General features: G+C 33.2%; 1 protein-coding gene across 3 annotated transcripts in view; it reads left to right on the top strand.

Moving 5' to 3' along the window:
- The window catches only part of NOVA1 (NOVA alternative splicing regulator 1), a 148531-nt gene that overhangs the window by 47915 nt on the left and 76586 nt on the right, over nucleotides 1-24030 (top strand). Inside the window, exon 1 of one of the 3 annotated variants that reach the window (XM_041759141.1) lies at nucleotides 160-539. The exons of the other annotated variants lie outside the window; for them this stretch is intronic. The gene's annotated coding sequence lies outside the window, so the exon portion shown is untranslated. Of the gene's footprint in view, nucleotides 1-159; nucleotides 540-24030 lie in introns of those variants that run through there. 3 annotated transcript variants of the gene reach the window in all.

The following is a 24030-nucleotide window of genomic DNA, read 5'->3' on the forward strand; positions in this document are numbered from 1 at the left end:
CTAATTTTGATTCTTTGTTTAAGAAGCAATGAGTTTGAATTTTTTTTTAACACATTGAAACAGCTTGGGAGAGAAGACATGGTAAATATTTGAACTTTCACTTAATGTAGTTTAGTCTTTCTCTCCCATTTCATGTTTTAATGATTTACTTGTTCCTTTTATAAAAGCATTTACCAGAGTGCTATCTTTAGTAACAGTTTGGCATGTTTATGTCTTATAGGATAGGAAAATAACATTAGGAACTGCTGTGTCTGTTGTTAAACTATATGATATGGATTGTTATATTTCATTGTTTTTGCTTTTCTAGTCAGCAGTATGACTTATATCTATTTTTTTGTGCATCTGTAGAATTTCTATGGCAAGAAACTAGGATCTCATAGTCTTCACAGAACCTTAATTATATGAAATACAGTGTCTTTGTCTAGGTAACTTTATATCATAATTTAAATGATATTTGTGTACATCTCTATGCCTTTAGATTCTCAATCAAAGCAGATAAAAGCCTCTCTGGGCCACAGTTAACTTACTTGTAAAACGAGGTGGGTGGAAGAAATTATTTCTATAGACCCTTTCTTTATGTGTTTTCTGTTTAACTCAGGGGCAGAATTCTTTGTATTCAGATTTGTAACTTATGTAATCCAGATATTTTGGTGCAAGTAACTTTGTTCTAGTTAGATAAATGTTCTAACTATTTACCTAGTTAGAACATTATTTGTATTAATTAAAAGCCCAGTGATAGTATTTTAGAGTAAAAAAAATAAAAGAGGTCTGATTTCCTATCAAGATTTTTAACTATCTCAAAAAAAAAAAAAAAAAAGATTTTTAACTATCTCTAATTTTATAGTGGAGTTGCCCTAGTGTTTTGAAATGAACTTTTTTTGAGAATAAATAAAATTCTCAATATCCTATTCATCATAGGAGTATCTTGTAAATTTTTTTTAAACTAGGCTTTCTTTATATTCAAAGTAGAGTGCAGTTAAATATTACAAAATCTAACTTTTTAATGAGATTTCCCCCTTAATTAGTCTTAATACTTCATTCAACAGTTAAATCACCAAAGAAGTAAACATTAATATTTTAAAGAATATAGTTTAGACATAGCATAATGTACTTATGTATATCTAGCAAGAAGGTATTTTATCAGTATATGTAAAACTTGATTTGCTATAATTGGTTCTTTTGCATTTTCTACAAACAGTGTAATTGTAAGTATTGCTTAATCCCATTTATTTTATTAACTGAAATAATTATATTTGACAGAATAGACCACATGTTTTCTATTCTTTTTTGATGAAAAAGTACAAACTATACCTGTGTGCATATCTGAGTATATATTTTTCATTTATACTGAATTGTTATATATTAGACCTTCTGTGGATGATGTAAGTTTAACAACTTAATAGATTCAATCTTTAACCATATGAATCTTATAATTTAATATACTTCCAACATATGTTATTTGGAAAAGGGAATTAGATGGAAACTTCATTTTTATTGAATATACTTCTGTGTTATATGAATTAAATGAACATGTACTACTTGTATAATCAAAAATAAAGGAAAATGTTGGTATTTTATTTAAACTGTATATTTGGAGCATTTGTTTAGTTTATTTAGAAATTATCTTCATTGCATAAAGTATCTTATAGATACTTAATTTTTCTATTTGTTTTCCAAGAGAGGGGCTTTTCACCTTATTCTGAAGAACCAGAATTGTGGTTGGGCTTATTATATAATTTATATTCATTTAATAATTTTGGAATTCAGAAATACTACATCAAGAATAATTAAATCTTAAATCTGTATTTTTCATCTTCTCCCAGTATAATCTCTTGTTTGAAATAGGAAAAAAAATGAAACAAGTATATAGATGAAATGAATTTTTAATACTTAATACTATGTACTTAGATGTGTCTCAGTAATGTTCTAGTAACATCTAGCTTTCAGTTGGAGGCTTTAAAACAAAATGTAGCACCAGCTGAAGAAATAGTGAAATTGGTGAGAAAATAAAATATAAGGAAATGTATTTTAGGTGTTGAATTTACTTAAACTCATTTTACAGAGCATACATTTTCATAGAGACTTTCAATCTATATTTTAAAATTCTTGGATACTCAGTTTTATAAAATACATACTTTCATCTTTGCAGTTAGGGACATATTTTATATTCATCCCAAACGAATTTCTAAAAAACTATTTGTCTTCTCAAATTTTTCTGAATAGATTCTTGTCATGGGATAGGGAAATGAATACTTTCAGATGTTTTATTGTGAATACTGAGGAGATGCTTTTGCAACTTAACATTGGGTAGACAATTCTTTTTATACTAAATGGTTAGTATTTGAGTTACTTTATTTAATAAACTTTAGTATTCAGAATATTTTCTATCATCCAAAACATAATTGATATCCATAGAACAATACTTGCAGTTTGAATTTATATATTTTAGAAATAAATGTGAATGTTTTTTTTTTCCCCGAAAACCCCAGGCTAGTTATATGAAGAGAAGATAATCATATAATTACCTGAATGTTTGTTATTCTTGTTTTATATATCAACTAATTCCTATCATTTTTTATGAATTCTTCAGTTATTTCCCAAGTAATTTAATTAGTTGAAAAATATAAAGTGTGGATAAAATCTAAGTGTGGATGAAGGACTACTTATGCCACAAATCTCTTTAATACTAAGTTAACAAACATTTATTACGTAAAATTTGCCTTCAATTCTGAAATTTTTACGTGTCATAGATAAAGTGTGTGTGTGTGTGTATGTGTGTGTGTTTGTGTGCCTGTGTGTGAGTAATGTTCCTAATATATTTTCTGACGCATGGCCTGGAATCCTGACTTTGTAGCTATTTAATAAAGCATAAATTGCTTAACAACTGTAAGGGTTTTTTTTTTTTTTCAATCTGTTATTAAGAAATCACTACACCTACCTCACAGGGTTGTTGTGAGGAAAAACAATAAAACATGTGAAAAAGTGCTTTGTGTATGCCAGATACACAGTATATAGAAAAATGAGTATTACTAAAACTTTAGTGGACCTCATTTTTATCTTACAACAAAATCTAAATTCTGTGCATGTGATCTGGCTCCCCCCTTTTGTCTTCAACCTCATTTTTTTTCCTTGCAAACTGCATGTATTGGTTAATTGATATTCATCACTTTGCAGTTCCCAGAATATGTCATGCTTTCTTTGGGCAACATTCTTTCCAACCACTCACAACACCCCTTTATCCCTAGGCTGCTATCATCTGTATAATTCAGCCTCATCCTTTAGGTCTCACTTTTTAGATTTCTCCTTAACTAAAAGTAAGTAAGTAAGATGTTTCTATTTCTCCTTCATCCCTTACACTTTGGTTAGATGACCCTTCTATATATTCCTATAGGCTTTGCTTATACCTGTTCTACCAAATATCTCATGTATTACAATGGCCTTTGTGCCTATTTTCTTTGTGAACTTGTTGAGAGTGGAGTCTGCCTTTAACTTATTTTACCTAGTACTTAACAGAGTTTCTGCAACTCAGGAAGCAGAGTGAAATAGATGTTAAGTTCCCCTAAACAAATCCACAACATATGATTTATACTCCTTAAAAAACTTTAATTCTTCTATATTTATAGAAAAGATTTTAAACTCCACAATGATCATATCAAAATTGCCCCTTTTGGGGCATTTGGATGGCTCATTCTTTTAACCATCCAACTCCTGATTTCGGCTCCAGTCGTGATCTCAGGGCAGTGAGATCGAGCCCTTTATCTGTATCCAGGCTCCCACTCATTGGGGAATCTGAGATTCTTTCTCTCTCCCTCTCTCCTCCCCCCACCTCAGACCTGACCCCCAAAGTAAATAAATCTTTAAGAAATTATTGGTATTTTAAAATCGACTACTTTGTTCACCATTTATCACTCTTAATGGATTTATTAAGAGGTGAACTCACTAGGGTACAAGTAGAAAGTTACTTTATTCTTTCCTGTCACTGTACCTGAAATCTCCCCCTGAATATTTTCTTTTCTGCCCCCTTAATGCATGCTGCTCAAATGTTTTTTACCTCTTCTCTGCTCTTGCTCTTCTTCCTCTTTCTCTTCTCTCTTTCTTGTTCTTTTCATTCTCTCTTTAATTCTTTCTTTACTTTTCAGGTATATCTATATAAAAAAAAAAAAAACAAGGCTAAGAAATTAAAATTCCAAACTCTCATCTGTGAAATTTTTTTTTTGTAAGTTTTGTTCAAAGAATGCTTAAAAACTTGAGTGGGGACAAGTTTTTTTTTGTAAGTTTTGTTCAAAGAAGGCTTAAAAACTTGAGTGGGGACATGTGAAGTAGTAGACATTTGTATTAGTTTTTGCCTTAGTTTTTCTCCTTCTCCTTGTAGTACTCCTTGGTCTCCCAGAGTCTGAGGTTAGAAATAGAGAAGAGCTAATTGATAGTAAAGGTATGTTGGAAATGTAACTTTCTTTTGCTTTTCTGGGTTTATCAAAGATTCCCACTGTTTGAAGACAACTCAGCTATAATTCCTGGATGCAGTTGATACTTCCTTTGTCTTCTTTTGACTACTATCCTTGGTTTCTGACTTTTTATTCTGTTTCAGACCTCTTTCTTCTGGGATTATCTTGTTTCCTTTGCAATCCTCTGTGCAGAATTCCTTTAAAAATGTCTCAATGCAAGTTCCCTTCCCAGGAATCCTTACCTGTCCCATTGGAAAAGATAATTCTTTACTTCACAAATTCTGAAGTGTTGTTGGCCACTTCTAAGTTAGTAGCGCCACACGAAAGGCACCTTAATCTCTTGCCTTGTTAAACAATCTCTTAGATTGTTTTTAGGCCAAAGTCCAGTTCCTGTGTCATCTCTTAAATGTTCTATATTCTAAAAGACATAGGCCAAACTTTGAGAAAATTGGTGTTCTGTTTCTTCCTCAAACAGTATAAGCTCCTCTCCTCCAATATGTATTTATATTTTTTATGTGAATAGTGGAGCAAACAATGCCTGAGCAATTTTTGGCCACATTTTTCCAAATGTGGCATAGATAATGGTCTATTTGTTACCTCAGTTCTAGTATTTGGAACCTGTTGTTCTCAGCTTTGGGTCCTAACCAAAACAGAGAAAACAAGAAAACTCCCATTTTAATATCCTGTTACACTACTTACACTGAGGCCATTAACAGGCAGCTTGCATTTCTATACATTTCTGTGAAGGTTCATCCATTTCTATATTTCCATGCCTTGTGTTAGGCTATTCTGTGAGTTTGGAACGCCCTTTCTACTTTTTCTTCATGGTGGAATCCTTTCCAGTTATCAATGCCCAATTCAGGTGAAGTCTTTGTTGGTCTTTGCGGTTAGAATAAATGCTTCTCTACTGTGTCCTCACAGATACTTTGTGTAAGCTATTATTGTAGTACCTATAAATTTGTCTGTCATTCTGATTAGATTGTGAGCATTTCTGAGACAGGCACTGACTTCATGGTGAACCCCTTACCATCTAGTCTCTATTACATGCTCCATACATTACTTGCTAAATTAATGAATCCTTCTGAACACCTGAGATTGAAGTTTGTAAAATTATTACTGAGTGATTAATACTTATATTCTTAATTATTTCTGTCCATATTTCAAAAACTATTTGAAGGGGCAAGAATTATATGTTATGCCTCTGATGTTTTTTATCCCAGTGGCATTTCACTTTATTTATTCTTAGACATGTTCATTCTAGGTTTCAGTTCTGTTTGGGCTCAATTTTCTCCACTTAGCTCCCTGCATTCTTTATTTTTCTTCCTTGTTTTATTACAGTTGATTGATATAACTATGGTAAGTAAGGATAACCACGTATTCCAAGCAGGTTCAGGTTGAAAGCTATATAAATAAATAAATGTGGAAGATCTCAGGGTTAGTTGAATTTTAAGCAGTATAGATGCCAGGAATTGTAATTATTATTTATCTAAAGTCATATTGCTTATACCAGTAAATTTTTGTGTATATATTTACATAAGAAGGAACAAACTATAAAAAATGGCCAAGTGATTAATGCTGCCCAGCTTTAGATATCAAGAAACACTGTTTGTTCCTGTTAGTTACCCCACTCTGTAATCACTATAGTTATTCAGATACTCTATTTACAAAATTAGTAAAATTAATTACATTGTTTTTCACTTAGTTTAAGGTAAATATTACTACATGACAGAAGTTTGATACTAGGAAGAACAAAGTTCTATTTTTCTAAGTTTTTGTGAGCATACTTGGGAAAACTAAAATCCAGGAGAATTTTTAGGAAGCATCTGGTAGGGACAAATAAGAAAATTAATGCTAAAAATAGTTTTTCAAAATATGCCTTTTGAAATGTAATTCTCTTTTAAGTATTTGTTATTCCATTTTCTTTTCCTTTTGAATGGCTTTTTGTTTTTCTTTTTTTTTTTTTAAAGATTTATTTATTTATTTATTTATTTATTTATTTATTTATTTATTTATTTGAGACACAGAGAGCGAGAGAGAGGCAGAGACACAGGCAGAGGGAGAAGCAGGTCCCATGCAGGGAGCCCGACGTGGGACTCAATCCCAGGTCTCCAGTATCAGGCCCTAGGCTGAAGGCGGCACTAAACTGCTGAGCCATCCGGGCTGCCCTCTTTTTGTTTTTCAATTGTGGTTTTGAGTAGGATTTTAATTAAAAACCCTCTTTTACTGGGTCAAGAAAAATGTAAAAAAAAAAAAAAAATCTTATAAACAGTAAAATTCATTGAAACCTACTTAAACCTAGGTAATGTTCCTAGGCAAAATGCCTTATTCATTTTACAGATATGAGTGCACATAATAAGGAAATTGGCCAGGGGCATCTAGGTGGCTCAGTTAAGTAGCCAGCTTGTGATTTTGGCTCAGGTCATGATCTCAGGACCCTGGGGTCCAGCCCGGTTTCAGCCCTGGGCTCTGTGCTCAGTAGGGAGTCTGCTTGAGGATTCACTCTCCCTCTTTCTTTGCCCCTCCTGCTTGCTCATGCATGTATTCTCTCTCTCTCTCTCTCTTAAATAAATAAGTAAACAAACAAACCTTTTTTTTTTAAAGGGAATTGACCATTAATTGATATTTTTTACACTTCTCTCTGAAATCCTAGCTCCATGTTTTTCCTCTTGTGCTGCAGGTTATGACAGATTCAGCATGTCTGAAAAACAAAATAAATCTCAGTTCTCAATTCTCATTCTGACTCCCAACTCAGTCATTCTTGCTTATGACTTCACCATATACCTGTGACCCAGAATCAAAATAATACCACTTTCTCCTCTCCTTTGACTTTAGTGTCATCTTTTTTATTTCTAGATCTTAATTATTTTGCTTTTAAGATACATCTTGAATCAGTATGCTTCATTCTATATCCATTGATAAACTCTAGTTCGTTATCACTTGCCAAGAATCATGTATTAGATTTGTCTTTTTTGGGCAGCCCCGGTGGCGCAGTGGTTTAGCACCGCCTGCAGCCTGGGGCCTGATCCTGGAGACCCGGGATCGAGTCCCACGTCGGGCTCCCTGCATGGAGCCTGCTTCTCCCTCTTCCTGTGTCTCTGCCTCTCTCTCTCTCTCTCATGAATAAATAAATAAAATCTTAAAAAAAAAAAAAACAAAAGATTTGTCTTTGTTTATATTATCTTTTTCTTGAAGATAAGAACCAAATTTTATTCACCTTTGTGCTTTCCCATGTATTATAGTCTCAGTAAATCCCTTCTAGGTTCACTCAACTAATTGTGAGGTAGTTGATTCCTTGTATTTAAGCCTTAAAAGTTTTGGATGGATTGCTAAAATACAGAGCAGTGCCACAGTTAAAATTAATCGCACATTATTCCAACTTGATATTAGTGTTAATGCTACCAGGAAAGGTGCTTTAAGTAAATTCTAAATAATCTTGGACACTTGGCTTGTTCCTAATTATGTGAAAATGGAATTTCCTGGCAATATGCTGGTATATATGATGGTTTGTGGCTCTTGCTATAACTTTTCAAAGTTGAGTCTTTTTTCTCATTGATACCATTTAAAAAATAGTTATATGCCATTTGACAATGTAATTTAACAAGTTATGGTTACTTCACTTTTTACATTAGTCCCTTTCTAGCTCTTTCAGAGCTGGTATTATTTCCATAATACAAATGGGAAGGAAGCTTCTTTTGCAGTCTTGCGAAAGTCTTCAGCCCAACGACCAGTCCCACAGGTGGATCTAATTTATCCTAGTAAGAGGATACAGTGGCTTCCTAAGAGGAATAACTGCGGTATGGCTATTTTAGTGCTTCCTGTGGTAGAACTTTATAGAGAACTTATTTTTCCCTTTTGCCTCTTCTCCTTGTAGTCTTTGAAGATAATCACTGGTTTCTGGAAATTTACATTATGAAGGTGCTCTCATTTCAGATTTGATTGAATATGTGCTTATTCTGACTTTTTAGTGTTTTATAAAATTATTTGAGTGAATGTGTTATACAGAAATAAGATGACCTTTTAAATGTGTTCTCGAAAATATTTTCAGTTTATGATTTTGATTATTTCGATCAGTATGTTCCTATTTTTTTCTCATTCCTCTCCTGTTTCTTTTAGTATATATGTACCTTTATCCAGATCTATCATCTATTTATACACATACACATGTATACATGAGCTTTTAATTTTGTAAATTCACCTTTTTATATTCTCATATCTCAATTATTTCTTTGATAAATTTTCAAATCCATTTAATTTTATTTTTGCTATATAAAAATAAATAAAAATAAAATATAAAGCCTACATAGGTTTTTTTAATCTATTTTCCAGATTTATATAAAATATAGCATATGTTGCTTTTGTAGCCTATAAATTATATGATATTCATGGTTTGCATGTCACTTAGTAAGTTAAATATAATTAACATTCGGTTATTTTTGTACAATCAATTATTTTTACTCTTCATTCAATGTGTTTAGTGATACTGTGTGCTAGGCAGTGTCTGACATGCTGGAAATGCAGAAAGTCTTTGCTCTTATGGAGCTTTTATTCTTGTGGCTGAAGAGGCAGAGAAACATATGACAGTAAATACATAATTTTAGATAGGCATAAGTACTGGGAAGGAAATAAATGCATATAATAAGAAATGTTGAGGTGGAGTGTACTGTAGCTAGGATAGCGAGAGGAAATATCAAAGATGGGACATTTGAATTGAGATCTAAATGATTAGGAGGAAGAAAATCACATTCCAGGCATCAGGAAGAGCAAGGACAGAGGTCTTTGGATCTGAGTGAGTTTGGCATATTGAAAAAAATTGAAAGAAATGGAAGTGTGTGTGTTGAACATTGTTGGGAGGGGAGATAGGAGAGAGTGTGGCAAGAGGGGAGGTCTTTGAAATAATGCAAGAACCGGATTAAATGGGCCATAGTAAGAATTGTATTATAGTTGTATTATATTGTATTGTATTATATTGAATTGTATTATAGTTACAATGTGAAGACATTGGGTACTAGAGTTTGGTGATAATTAACACTGAGGACATCACTCTTCTTGCTGTGTGGAAGATGAACAGGGAAAAAGAGTTAGGGTCTAGGGGAGGTAATTATTAGGCAGTTTATTGCAGTAGTCCCAGAAATTATGGTATCTAGGATTAGGGCTTTTGGCAGTAGAAATAATGAGACGCAGGATGTTTTTAGAGGAGTACTGATAGAATTTGTGAATGGATTAGAAATGGTGTAATCAGCAATATCAGACATAATTGAACATGAAATATTTTTTGAAGATACAATTTAATGGACTTACACTTTTCCATGGCAAAAATGTACCATAATTTATTTAAATTACACTCTGGTTTTGATTATTTTTTCCTTACTCTTTGCTAACATAAACAGCATTAATGTTTCATCATTTTTTCACCTCACTGTCATTGTACATAAATAATGATTTGTGATGGCTTGTCAATTTCAAAGGTAGAAAATTATATTTTTTTTTACTAGCTAGATTGAAATTGCAATATGTTTATTAACAGGTTGTGGTTTTCTAATTGTGACTTGTTTCTAGCTTTATTTTGAGATGTTATTTTCCGTATTGATTTTAAAGGTCACATTAACTATAGAGATATAAACATCCCAACATTATCCGGCCTTGAGATTTTTAAATTTGTCTTATGTTAGTCTCCCCCATGTCCTTTATGCTCTAGACACTTTGGCTGTTTCTCAAACAAGCTAACCTCTTTCTTGCCTCATAGAATTTGCACTAGCGACTCTCCATTTTCTGAATCCCTCTTCAGCCAGTCTTTACATGCTTGACTGTCTTGTCATGTTTCAGCTTAAACATTACCTCCTTAGAGGAGCTGTCCCAAGCTTTCTGACATAACATTCCTTCTCACACCCTTCACATTCTGCTACATTACTGCCTCTATTGTGTTTGTTTTCCCCCAGGCTTTTTAATCTTCATAGCACTTACCACTGTCTGAAGTTATTCATTACTTACTTATTACCTCTTCTTTCCAATGAGAATGAAAGATCCATGAGGGCAAGCATCTACTCTTATTTGTTTACTGCTGTGCCCTCTGAGGCTAGAATATTGTTGGGTATTAGTACATAATTAATATATATTGTAGAGTGGATAATATAAGGATAGGATATTACCTGTTTGTCCCATATGCTTATGTTTTTCCCTTTTTGTCAAGTGCCTTCATTCTTGTTCATGGCACTTTTTATATGAAGAATTATCTACTTTCATGGAGTCAAATCAGTGAAGTTTTTTTTGTTTTTGTTTTCGTTTTTTGGTAAATGACCTTTTCCTTACTTTTAGAAGGAAAAGAAAAACTTTCCAATCTGGAGATACTCCATTTTCCTGTATTGTAATTAAAGTGTTTCTGAATATAAAGTTATCATTTATTTTCATGAATTAGGAAAGTATTGAAGATAAAAATAGCCCTTATAAATGTGTTTCTGTGCTTTCTTCTAATCTGTGCATTTATTTATAAAAATAGAGTTCATACTATATAGAGAGCTTTTCATCTTTTTTTCACTTAATATTGGACCCACTGCATTATTTAGAGGATATATATTCTTCAGAAGTGTAATTTTTTGAGGTCTACAGAATATTCCAACTTAGGCATTTGTTATAATATACTTAATCAGTCTCTTACTTTATACTTGTTTCAGTCCTTTTTGACTTAAATAACAGTACAAGTATTGTATTTAAGTTTTTGTGTTCATTTATGATCTCATAAATTATTAAACATAGAATAATGAATTTACTGGGTCATAGGCATGCATGCAGTATTTTAAGATATTTAAGGATTCAGTGCCAAATTATATTTAAGAAAACTTAAATAAGTTTACACTCCTAGTAGAAGTGTATGGATGTTTTTTCTCATCCAATTTTCTGATTCCTGATAATTATGTGCATTTAAAATATTGGCCAATTCCTCCCCATCTGTGCCACAATAATTTGTGTTTTTTAAACACAAAATTAAGTATTTTTAGGGTCAAATCTATCATTTTTCCATATTTCCATATATTCATGTCTGTACTTAAAATAGCTTTTTTCATTCTGAGGTTATATATTTGATTACTTATGGTTTTGTCTAATTTTTTACATTGTAGGTCTCTATGTAGAATTTATTTTAAGATATTTGAGAGGAAAAGTTCTAACTGTATTTTCTAAGTAGTAATCCAGTTATGCCAGCCATATAATTTGTAAGTAATCACCTATACTGTTTTCACACTAAATTTTTATGTATTCCTGGGATTTAGGAGGAAGGGTTATTTATTTTGGTCCATTGTTATTTTAATTCTTATGGTACTCATTATTGCTTTGTAGTATCTTTTTATTTTGAGTTATCTACTAGCATTATAATCCCCTGATTTTATTATCTTTTATTTTAACAATTCTAGTATATTATTCCATTTCTTTTACTTATGAATTTAAAATCATTTTGCCAAATATCCTTTCCAAATATGGTATTCTTGTTTTCTCTTAGTGAAATTGTGTTAAAACTATTAACTTATTTGCACAGATATTCTTATAATATCTAGGATTTCAGGGGATCCCTGGGTGGCTCAGCGGTTCGGCGCCTGCCTTTGGCCCAGGGCCTGATCCTGGAGTCCCGGGATCGAGTCCCACGTCGGGCTCCCGGCATGGAGCCTGCTTCTCCCTCCTCCTATGTCTCTGCCACCCCCCCCCTCTCTCTCTCTCTCTGTCTATCATAAATAAATAAATAAATAAATAAATAAATAAATAAATAAATAAATAAATCTTTTAAAAAAATATCTAGGATTTCATATATGAACTGAGATTATTTTTTCTTTTCTGCCTCAGGAAAGCTTTTTCTATATAGTTGTTCAACACATTTCATTTAAGATCATTCTTTAATGATTTAAATTCTTTAAGGTCATTCCTACTCACTGTTTTAAATATTTTTTTATTTATGTGCAACTTTTTTTAAAGATTTTGTTTATACATGACAGACACAGAGAGAGGGAGAGAGAGAGAGAGAGAATGGCAGAGACACAGGCAGAGGGGGAGAAGCAGGCTCCATGCGGGGAGCCTGACGTGGGACTCGATCCCTGGTCTCCAGGATCATACCCTGGGCTGAAGGCAGCACCAAACCACTGGGCCATCGGGGCTGCCCTATATGTAACTATTATTATAGTTCTTGATGTATTAGTTTTCTATGGTCACATGACAATTGCCACAAATTTTGTGTCTTAGAACAATACAAATTTGTTCTCTTACAGTTTTAGATGCCAAAAGTCATAATAAGTTTTACTGGGCTGAAGTTAAAGTGTTGACAGGGCTGGTTCCTTTTGGAGGCTGTAGAGGAGAATCCCTTTCTTTGCCTGTTCTAGTTTCTGGCGGTTGCCCATTTTCCTTGGCTTGTGATTCCTTCTTTGAATCACTACAAAGTCTTACTTCTGTCATCACATCTACGTTCACCTTTGATTTTCTTGTCTCCCTCTTATAAGGACCCTTTTGGTTATATTTATGGTCCACTTGGATAATCTAGGATAATCTCCCCATCTGAAGATCTTTAATGGAATTACATCTGCAAGTTTCCTTTGCCATATATGAGAACATTCACAGATTCTATGAATTAGCATATGTGTATTATTTGAAAGGCTATTATTCAGCTGCTATATGTAGGATAATCCCACTAAGTTTATACTATTTTGCTTTTTTCTATTTTATTGAACTATTACATTAAGTATGGTTGCATTTAGTTCATTTTCTGAACAGTCAAAATCATAAGTAATCATAACTTTTTCTCTATTTTATAGTAGTAACTTTATGCCTCTTGTTTCTATTTCTGTCTTATTGCTGCTTTCAATTTTTAATACAAATGCCCAAGATATTTTCCCTTTAAGTATCATATTTGCTGTTGGTTTAGGATAGACGTTTTTCTAATCACAGGAAAGTATTTTGGTCACTGTTCATTATCTCCTCACTCTCCATTCTTTTGACATATTTGTGTTACTTTCATGTACAGCCAAATATTAACCCACACTTACTTTTCTGGATTAAGATGTATTCATTCTAGTTTATCGATTTTTCAGTAGTGCTGGATCTAATTTACCAGTACCTTTATGATTTTTTAAATTATTTATATTAATAAATGTGATTCATCTATGTGTGTTTGTTTTTGTGTCTGACTTGCTATTCCATTTGGAATATCAGAGTTATGCTACTTAATAAAATGAATTTAAAGGTGTTTTATTTTTCTCTATCAACCAGAATAGTTTTTATAGCATGAAAATTGTTGAAGTTTAAAGTTTGAAAGATCACATAAAGCTCTGAGCTCAGAGCTTATTTGAACATAATTCTTTGACAGACTTTTAAATTTCTTTGGTTATTTCATTTTTGTTGAAGTCAATTTTGAAAATTTACATTGTTCCCAGTGAGTTGTCTGTTCTATCAAGATTTCAAAGGGACGTTTGTCATTCTTAATATGTGTTAAGCATTGTGCTATGTTCTATATGTGCAAAAAATAAAGAATATATGATTCTTAATCTCAGGAAGTATATTGAAGTGAGAAGAAAAGTTAACTTTGCTAGGAGGAAGCAAAAGAAACAGAACTTCTGATAAAGATTTCATTATGAATGCAGGTAGCAGGCACCAAGGCCACAAAAAGTTGAATACAGGAAGGACTGAGAGTGTAATGATGTGCATACATCATTACAGCTAGAATTTAGGTCTACCAGGAAGGAATAATGGATAGAAATTAAAAGCTATATTGTAGATTATTCTTAAATTTGTACTTTCCTATAGATAGCCTGTTAATAACATTAATTCTGAGTTTTTCATCAACAGATTCATATTTTTAAAAGATTAGTCCACTGGCAACATGGAGGACTCTACTGAAGCCAGTGGGATGTCTAGAAATAGACATCCTAATAAGATTTCTGAACCCATATAGCATCTTAAAAAATCATACTTTATTTAGTAATATTTTTTATAAATCTTTATCTGGAAAAATGAAATGAAAAAGTCTATAGTGAGGGAATTTAGATATAATATTGAAATTTGTTTGAAGTAATTTCTCAGCAAATGTATATGGACACATGAGATATAGGCATCAAAATGAAGTATCTTTGTCCTTAAAAGATATGAAAGGCTTGTAAGACATGTTTAATAAGGATGATTTCAAAGTCTTTATGTGCTTTATATATATATATAAGTAATATAAGTCCATGTAACTACCACCTCAGTCAAGATGTAGTATATTTCCATCATGCTAAAAATTTCATTGTGTCCATTGCCAGACCATCCTACACCTTCCCTGTTACCTTAACCCCTTCTTTCCTACATGCACTCCTGCTACTGACAATCACTGATCTGTTTTCTGCCACTGTGGATTTATTTGACTTTTCTAGGGTTTTAACTTAAATGGAATCTTATATTATGTACCCTTGTGTCTGCTTTTGTTTTGCATAATGTTTTTGAAATTCATCCCTGTTGTTGCCTGCGTAAATGATTTGTTCCTTCTTATTGTTGAGGAGTAGTTATTGTCTGAATATGTAGTGCTTTTTTTTCCCCATTCACCTGTTGATGGACACTTAAGTTGCTTTAAGCTTTTGACTATTAGAATAAAATTGCTGTGAACATTTTTAGTTCAAGTCTTTGTGCAGACGGGTGTTTTCATTTCTTAAGTAAATACTTAGGAACAGCATAGCTGGATCCTATGAAATATTAAAGTTCATAAGAAACTGCCATCATTCTAAAGAGGTTGTGCCACTTTATGACCAATATATGGGCATTTTAGTTGGTCCATATTCTTACCAGTATGTGGTAGTTCATAATGTAGCCTTTATAAATTGTATGAAGTTGTATCACATTGTAGTTTTAATTTGTGTTTCCCTAGTAGGCTTTCTTGTGCTCATTGGCCATTGATATATTTTCTTTTGTCAACTGTCTCTTCAATTCTTTTGCCCATGTTTTTTGGATTATTTTCTTCTTACTAAGTTACAAGAGTTCTTTACTTATTTTGGAGACAAGTTCTTTGACGGATATATGTGTCATAAATATTTCCTTCCACATTATTGGCTTATCTTTTCATTTATCTGTGCCTTTTCATGAAGTTCAGTTTATAAATGCCTTTTTATGTTTCTTGCTTTTTGTGTCTTAAGAAACTTTTGCAAATGTTTTCGTCTGTTTTCTCCCAGAAATCTTATTATTTAACTTTTGAAAGATCTGTTTTAAGTTAATAGTTGACCATGGTATGAAAACAAATTTGATCAATAAGTATATTTAATAGAAGGCTGAAAGAGTTATCTTCACAAATTTGATGGGCTTTGAATATAGAGAAATGAGTAGACAATTTCTTTTGAATTTAAAGATAGATTTGATATGGGTTTGTGTAAGAAATGCTATTCTAGCTGCTTTACCCATCCAACAAATGAAAGGGTGCTTCTGTCTTGAATGAATTTATACATATAAATATATTATCATTGTTCTTGTCAGATATGAAATAATCAGAAAATGTTGTTGGGTGCTGTTATTGCCAATATTGTTATTGTTATTACATTCAGACGTGAGGAAGTTTAGAGAGGATGATATTTAGATGAGATAGGTATGGATTCTAACATTTATTTACTTAACACATAGTTGTCATACTTTTTTATATTTCATGTTTTTTCCACCTCTGCCCCCCAACAGAGAGCTTAATTGTTAAGGGGTACCAATAAATATACATTCGGAATCAAATTAATCATCTCTTTTAATTTTGTGGGTAGTTTATGAATACTTTGTTTTGAAAAGTACAAATAATATTGATGTAGAATAAATAGTGAAAATGCCTTCCTACCTACTCCTTTGGTCTTCTCCCAGACATAATGGTTAAAGTTTTGATGTATTTCTTTTCTGATTATTTTTAATATATTTTTACTAACAAATACTTTATATATATATAAACACAACCAGGTGGCTGTGATCTTTTTTTTACCTGGGCAGTGCAGATCTGATCAGCTTGTTGATTTTACTAATGTTCATCCTCAAAGGGTTCTTTCCTAGAGGCATCCTCATAGATCATGGACAGGAATTGTGGGTCTTGTACAATCTGATATATATATATATAATCAGGTGTATATATATATATATATGTATATACACACCTATTTGTAGGGTTTTTTAAAAAATATAAACCTGAAATAAGCATGTTATACTTGCTTTTCTTTTATCTTAACAGCATGTCTGATAAGTCTTTACATGTTGATATCTTCATTCATTTTTACTTCTGCATAGTATTTAACAGAATGAATATACTATTGCTTACATTTCTTCCAAGCATGCAGCAGACAGATAAGGGTAAGGCCAATACCTGACTGACAAAATGAACTGGTAAACATAAAATGAGCTGCTTTTAGATTCAGTTTATTACTAACATAGAAAACAAAGGGAGGAGAAGTCAAAGGTACTACATTCCCAGGTTCTTGTCCCACACAATAAAAGGACAACATGAAAACAAAAGATGCTAGATGACTGGAGATGAGTAATGGGGTATCCCATTACTGAGGAGCCAATTCTGGCAATTAAGACATTGCCAATGTGGCCTATAAGTATACATTCACAGATTCCAGGGCATTATGTGGGAGCCATTCTCCTACAACTCCTGCCCCCAGCCTTTCCATATTCAGATAACAAATCTTATGAGCATTAACTACTTCATTAGACACTTCACTTAATTGTCCTTATAGGGCTTAGATCAAATATAACTCCCGATTGGGTAATCAGTACTTTTTGGAGGCAAGACCTCAGCCAGGCTCCTCATCCATAGTCAAGCCAGTTACATATGTCATTAATCCAAGTGTAGCAAGAGATGTTGGCAATCACACGTGCCCCACTTTGGCCAGCAGGGAGCAAAAAATTGCAACAGGGGCACTGCAGTTTTTTTATCACCACTTGGGCTAGAGAATTTAGAATAATCAGCTATAATCTGAGAAACATGCAAAAGCGTTTGTCTTAAGTAGCAGAGGGAGGACCACAATTACCAAGAATAATAGGATTAGGCTGAATAAAGTCAAAATAGTGTCCAGAAAGTTAATCTTCTTCTGTTCACTCTTGATGTCAGTATCTTCTGGGAAGTTTCTGAGAGTTCATGAATTAATGTTTGTAAGTGGTCAAGTTGAGAATGATGGCTGGGTTCTGGGCCAAATGCTCTGTGGATAAGAGCTGGGAGAAATTATTTCCTTTCTCTACCCCTGGCCCCCAGCTAAGTTGTTCACTTTTCCACAGCCAAGGTTGTTGCTCTTCTTCCCCAGCCATGTGATTCAGTCTCTACATCATAATTAGTCCCTTCAGCAGTCATTTCACTCTTTTTTCTGATTCTCCCTTATGTCTTACCCACACTGTAAGGTTTCGACTCCATTGTAGGTAGCTCACCAGAAAGGCGTCTAATACAGTCAGCACTCTGCAGTATCCTCAATAGGAGAGAAGAGAGATAGCCTGTTGGTAGGACTAGTATCTGGTGCCCCTGGCTGTATTCATCAAAGCTCCCTTTTTCTACTTGACTGTGCACTTGTCTGTCTGGATATATTTGCCAGACTTCCCTGGTCTCATGTGCTAGAATCACTTGACATTGTCTTTTAGACCTATTCTAAATGGTAGATGAATGACTATGCCCTGGACAATGGTATAACCAGGTGGCTGTGATTTTTTACCTGGGCAGTACAGATCTGATCAGCTTGTTGATTTTACTAATGTTCATCCTCAAAAGGTTCTTTCCTAGAGGCATCCTCATAGATCATGAACAGGAAATGTGGGTCTTGTACAATCTGCAACCATAGTATTGAACTCCACACAAACTGGGATTTGATTATCTAATTGTCCCACTGCCAGGCCCCAGAGCCATTTAAAATGTTACAAACATCGTTGGCTATTTTCCAGGGTAAACATCACCACTCATGTCTTTACCCAGTGAACAGAATTCCCTTTTCCATGCTGAGTTTTAAACAATATTCTTCAGAACTGCACAGCTGCAACACTCAGTATGCTCCATTGGATTTTAACCTACCTCATTCATTCCTTTGTGAACCAGATCTAGGCATCCTTAAGAACTTCATTTTTTTTTTTTTAATTTTTTATTTATTTATGATAGTCACAGAGAGAGAGAGAGAGGCAGAGACACAGGCGGAGGGAGAAGCAGGCTCCATGCACCGGGAGCCCGATGTGGGACTCGATCCCGGGTCTCCAGGATCGCGCCCTGGGCCAAAGGCAGGCGCCAAACCGCTGCGCCACCCAGGGATCCCTCCTTAGGAACTTCAAAAGACTGAAGTCCTCCCAAGATCTCTCGGGTTCTAGTACAGATGCTCTGTCTGGGATAGCCACATTTTAGACTTGACTAGCCACTTTTTTATGTAGCTGGTATGTCTCTGATTTTCTTTATTTTTTTAAGGCAAACAATGAATTTTTAAATTTTATTTTAATTCCAGTATAGTTAACATACAGTGTTATGTTTCAGGTATTACAATACAGTATTTCAGCAATTCCATACATCACCCACTGCTCATCACAAATGCACTCCTTAATCCCCATCACCTATTTAACCCATCTACCCATCCCATCTTCCCTCTGGTAACGATCAGTTCATTCTCTATGAATCTCATTTTGGGTCCCCCAACTTTTATTTTTTTCTCTTTGCTCACTTGTTTTGTTTCTTAAATTCCACATAAGAGTGAAATCATATGGTATTTCTCTGTTTTGCTTTAGTATCATAAAATCTATATGTGCATTTTCAAGAGCACTGTCTTGAAATTAGATTTGCCCATTAATTATTTTAGATAATTTGAAGAGAGTAGGTATTATTAAAAAATAAAGACAAGTTGCTTTTAGTTCTGTTTCTCTAGATTCTAAATTCAGGGCAAACCTTAATCATACAATTTTCACCATCCATATAAGTGTTAGTTTCTAGTACAGTGTAGCTAATTACAGAGGAATATGAGTAACTATATACAGTTCATATACTAATAAAGTGAGTAAGCATATATTTTTTTCTAATATTAGAAATGTAACAGATTTTTTCCTTTGTCACTAAATGAGGGACATATATAAATTAACTTTGTAGGATTATCCCAAGGGTTAAAGAAATCCATGACTATAAAGTACTTAATATGGTGTGGGCAGTAAATGTTCAGTAAGTGTTGACTAAAAAATGTAACACATTTTTAAATAATGAAAATATTTTTCATTTATTTAAGAATTTTGTAAATAATACTAGAACTTCTAATAAATATAGGTGTTTCTGATCTAGTTCTGTAGTTATTTCAGCTTAAAAATTATGCCATGAATTTTTTTATTTCCTCCTTTGAAAAGACATGAAGTGTTTATATAGGTTGCTAAGCAACACCAGCATTGCAATTGTAAGAAGAATGACTGAATACAAAAGTAACTGATCCAAATTTGTTACACTTTTGGTATTTAGTAATTGATGAAAAACAGAACCATGTTAGTCATCAATAAACCCCACCCAGTTTACTAAGTTAAAAATATATCCTCATATCTAACATTTCTCAAATTTGAGTTGTTTGCTGAGCAATATTAGGATTGATTTCTTAATATTGTCAGTTAACTCTCATTTATTAGCATATTAAGAAGATTTCCACTGAGTACATCACAAGTTAGAGTGCAGTTTTTTTGTTTTTTTTTTTTTAAACTGAACTTTAACTTAAAAAACAAACAATAGTGGGCAGCCCAGGTGGCTCAACGGTTTAGCACCGCCTTCAGCCCAAGGCGTGATCCTGGAGACCCGGGATTGAGTCCCATGTCGGGCTCCGTGCGTGGAGCCTGCTTCTCCCTTTGCCTGTGTTTCTGCTTCTCTATCTCTCTGTGTCTCTCATGAATAAATAAAATCTTAAAAAAAAAAAAAAACAAGCAATAGAAAAAGTAAGAGTTGTATAATTTCCAGTATAACAATGTAAACTAAAACTACCAGGTGGAAAGAATGTAGTCTTATAACTTACACTTTTTTAGTAACACTTCGAATTTTAGAATCTTAACTTAAAGGACATGTATTATTATCCATTATACAATCATATTCAAATTAATCCCAAGTCTTCCCAAAACAAATATATTGACATTTTTCTTTATGGGTTACAAAGCAGATGAAGAATGGAGACAAAAATGCTGCAGAAACAAAGAGGGAGGCAGATTTAAGGATGAAAAGGCTGAGGGACTCTAGGAAAAATATGCTATAAAGAATGTTAGAGAGCTTTGAATATAAGAGGTTGCTTACTACATGTTAATCTAGTAAAAAGAATAGGAAATTTCTAAAAGTGGAAGCCCACAAAACTGTTTTTTAACAAAAAACTTTCGATTGTTTTATATATTATGTATTAATGATTGTTTTGATGTTTATGAAAAATGCAATTTTATGAATTGGGTATACTTTTATCTCAGGGATTGGGATACTCAAGAAGTTACACATTTACTGATAGATGCAAATCATTAAGATAGTAAGAGAAGGAAAGAGAAAATGAGGATTTATAATAAGCAGAAATGATACTGTGATGGGAGAATGTGATTTCATTTTCTAATAACTTCACAAATAACTTTCAGACATGTAACTGTAATCTGAAGTGTGTCATAGTCATTTAATAAAAGTGTGATAAGAAAGAAGTTTTTTTTTACAAAGATTGTCACAGGACCTTTCCTGAATCTAGTTTGTATTTTTTTCTTCATTATAAATATAGTAGTAGGCATTTGAGTCTTAAGAAACTTGCTTTTTATTTGAGAAATGGAAGAGAAGTTAGCAAAGTTCTTTGTTGACTACAGGAGAAAGCTCTTATAGGAATTGGCCACATCTGTTTTAATGTCTGCAGCTGAGACATCCAATACAAAATAAGTTGGCTGATAATAAAAGTACAATGACTGCTAATGTAAAACAGACAGATGTTTTTCTCATTACATAGCACTGGACAGATGCATTTTGGTAAAAGAGTGAAATTTTCTTTAACAAAACTAGGATGCTTATGAGTAGTGTTACTTTGAAACCAAATATATGTCAAGTAAATATTTTATCTTTCCAAAAATGTGTATGTGAAATGATTTTGTTGTTGTTGTTTTATTTTTGCATTATACTTTCAAGTGCAGATGGGACTAATTGCAGTTTATTACATTTTCAGTAGTAATATTTCTGAGAAAATAATTATTCATGTACTATTAAGGTAGTGAAATATCTACACTTAAAATATTGGTAATTTCTCTGTTTTTTGTTTTTTTTTTTAAATACTTCCTCTAACTTCAAATTTTCACTTTTTATTTAATGGTTACTTGAATTATTCCCTTGGATGTCTTCTTGCGACTCCCATAAATATGCAAAACCATATTTAAAAGACATTTCATGTCATTGATTCCATCACATGTTGCATGGGAAAAAAGTGTCCTAAATACACTTTGAAGAACTTATTGGATATTCTGAGATTTACCTTATTATTATTCCAGAATATGACCTATGACTATTAGGTCATGTTGGCTACTTTAGTAAGTTGATCTAAGAAGGTCTTCTGCATCTTCCTGTGATTTGACAGATGTAAAATGTGTGATGTCATTTTACTATTGGGTGATTAATATTAACGTTGAATAAAATCTTAGTGGTACATGTCCTTTGAGTGATTTTTATGATGGACTCATGTTAGTTCATCTGAACTCATAAACCCCTTTAACGACACCAAAAAATACAGGTAAAAGTCTTTCTGCAATGTGATTTTCAGTCACCAGTCGACAGTCTGTTCTATTCTCCAGAAATATTTAATCCACAAGCACCAGATCCACAGACTGCTTTCTATCTTGTTTAAACTAATTAACCTGTGATCACTAGCTTTCAGAAAGCCTTTTTTGGGAGACTTTGTTTTATTTGTACCACAGGTTGGTAGACTTTGATCTGTGAGTCAAACCTAGCTCATGTGTTATTTTCCCCAGCCTACAAGCTAAGAATGTTTTTAAAATCTTAAGGAGTTGGAGTGCCTACTTGGGTGGTACAGTTGGTTGAGCTTCTGATTCTTTGGACTCAGGTCATGATGCCAGGGTTGAGAGGTAGAGCCATGAGTCAGGCCCTGCACTGAGCACGGAGCCTGCTTGGGACTCTCCCTCTTCCTCTTCCTCTCCACCTCCCTAAAATAAATAAATAAATCTTTTTAAAAAATCTTAAGTGGTTGAAACAATCTTAACGAATAGTATTTTTAAAAACTTGAAAATTATATGAAATTCAAATTTCAGTGTTTTAAATATAAATTTATTAGAACGTAACCCACTGCATTGTCTGTGGCCTTTTTCACACTACACTGGCAATTGAGTAGTTGCAACAGAGATCACATATGGCACTTTCATCACTTCTCACTGCTTCTCCATGCACTACAAATCATAGTGACACTGTAATAACTCAGCAGTGTTTGCTGTACCACAGCATTTTACTTACTTGTTTTTACCAGTACATATCCATAATGTCAAAACAAGGAAAGAAGAGAAATATGAACTTCAAGTGTTGTACTTTTAAGGCACCATGGGGTGTGGATTATTTTGTTACAAATCAGGTCACAAAGCATTGTGTCACATAATCACACAGGTAGCTGTGTTAAAGAGTAAATGTCAACATTAACAGATAATGCAGTCATGACAACATCCCCAACACACTAAAAAGCAACAGTTAGAAAAATTTTAAATGGAATATTTTATTTACGAAAATTAAAAATGAAATGAGGTTGCAACCAAAATAAGTTTATGAGTTGCTAATTTGTTAGTCAAGCAAAGAAGGCATTTTTCAATGGTAAGTAATTTAAAATGTGTCCAGAGAATAGAAACTTTATTCAAAAAATTAATGCCAACTTTCATTCAAGGAATTAATGTGGTTGGTAAGTAAACTTCTGTTAATCGTCTCTGAGACTATTTTCAAAGAAGTTGAGAAAACATCAGTTCATAACAACTTTAAGCAGAATGTGTTAAGATGAATTACTACTGATGGTAGTAAAAATATGTATTACAAATGTACGTGGCTTGTGGAGATGTGTTGAAAACCTGTGCCTTATTCATTGTATTATGAAACTGGCAAATATCTTGTAACATATATTGAATTCATCATGTGTTGTCAAGCTAGTAATTTGGTTGACTTTCTTCACTCACATGGACTTCATCATTGTCCATTCTTTGAATTTTTATCAGAAATAAAAGCCCAGGGAGGGGCACCTGGGTGGCTCAGTGGTTGAGCGTCTGCTTTTGGCTCACATTGTGTTCCTGGGGTCCTGGGATCGAGTCCCACATCAAGCTCCTTGCAGGAAACTTGCCTCTCCCTCTGCCTGTGTCTCTACCTCTGTGTCTCTCATGAATAAATAAATAAAATCCTTTAAAAAAAAAGAGAAAAAAAATTTAAAAAAAATGAAAAATGACTATCCTGATTTGTCCTACCACATAGCAGTTCAGTAAATTAGTGATAAAGTTGATTGACCAATGTGGAAATTTTTCTGACTGAGAAAAATGACTCTGACCCTCAACCACTGTTACTGACATTAAGTAGCTGTGAAAATTAGCTTTTGATGTGGACTTGATAATGTCCAAGCTTTTGATGTGGACTTGATAAACAACAACCCTGTGCAAA

Source organism: Vulpes lagopus, chromosome 6, assembly GCF_018345385.1.
Source record: "Vulpes lagopus strain Blue_001 chromosome 6, ASM1834538v1, whole genome shotgun sequence".
In the NCBI taxonomy this organism is placed as follows: domain Eukaryota; kingdom Metazoa; phylum Chordata; class Mammalia; order Carnivora; family Canidae; genus Vulpes; species Vulpes lagopus.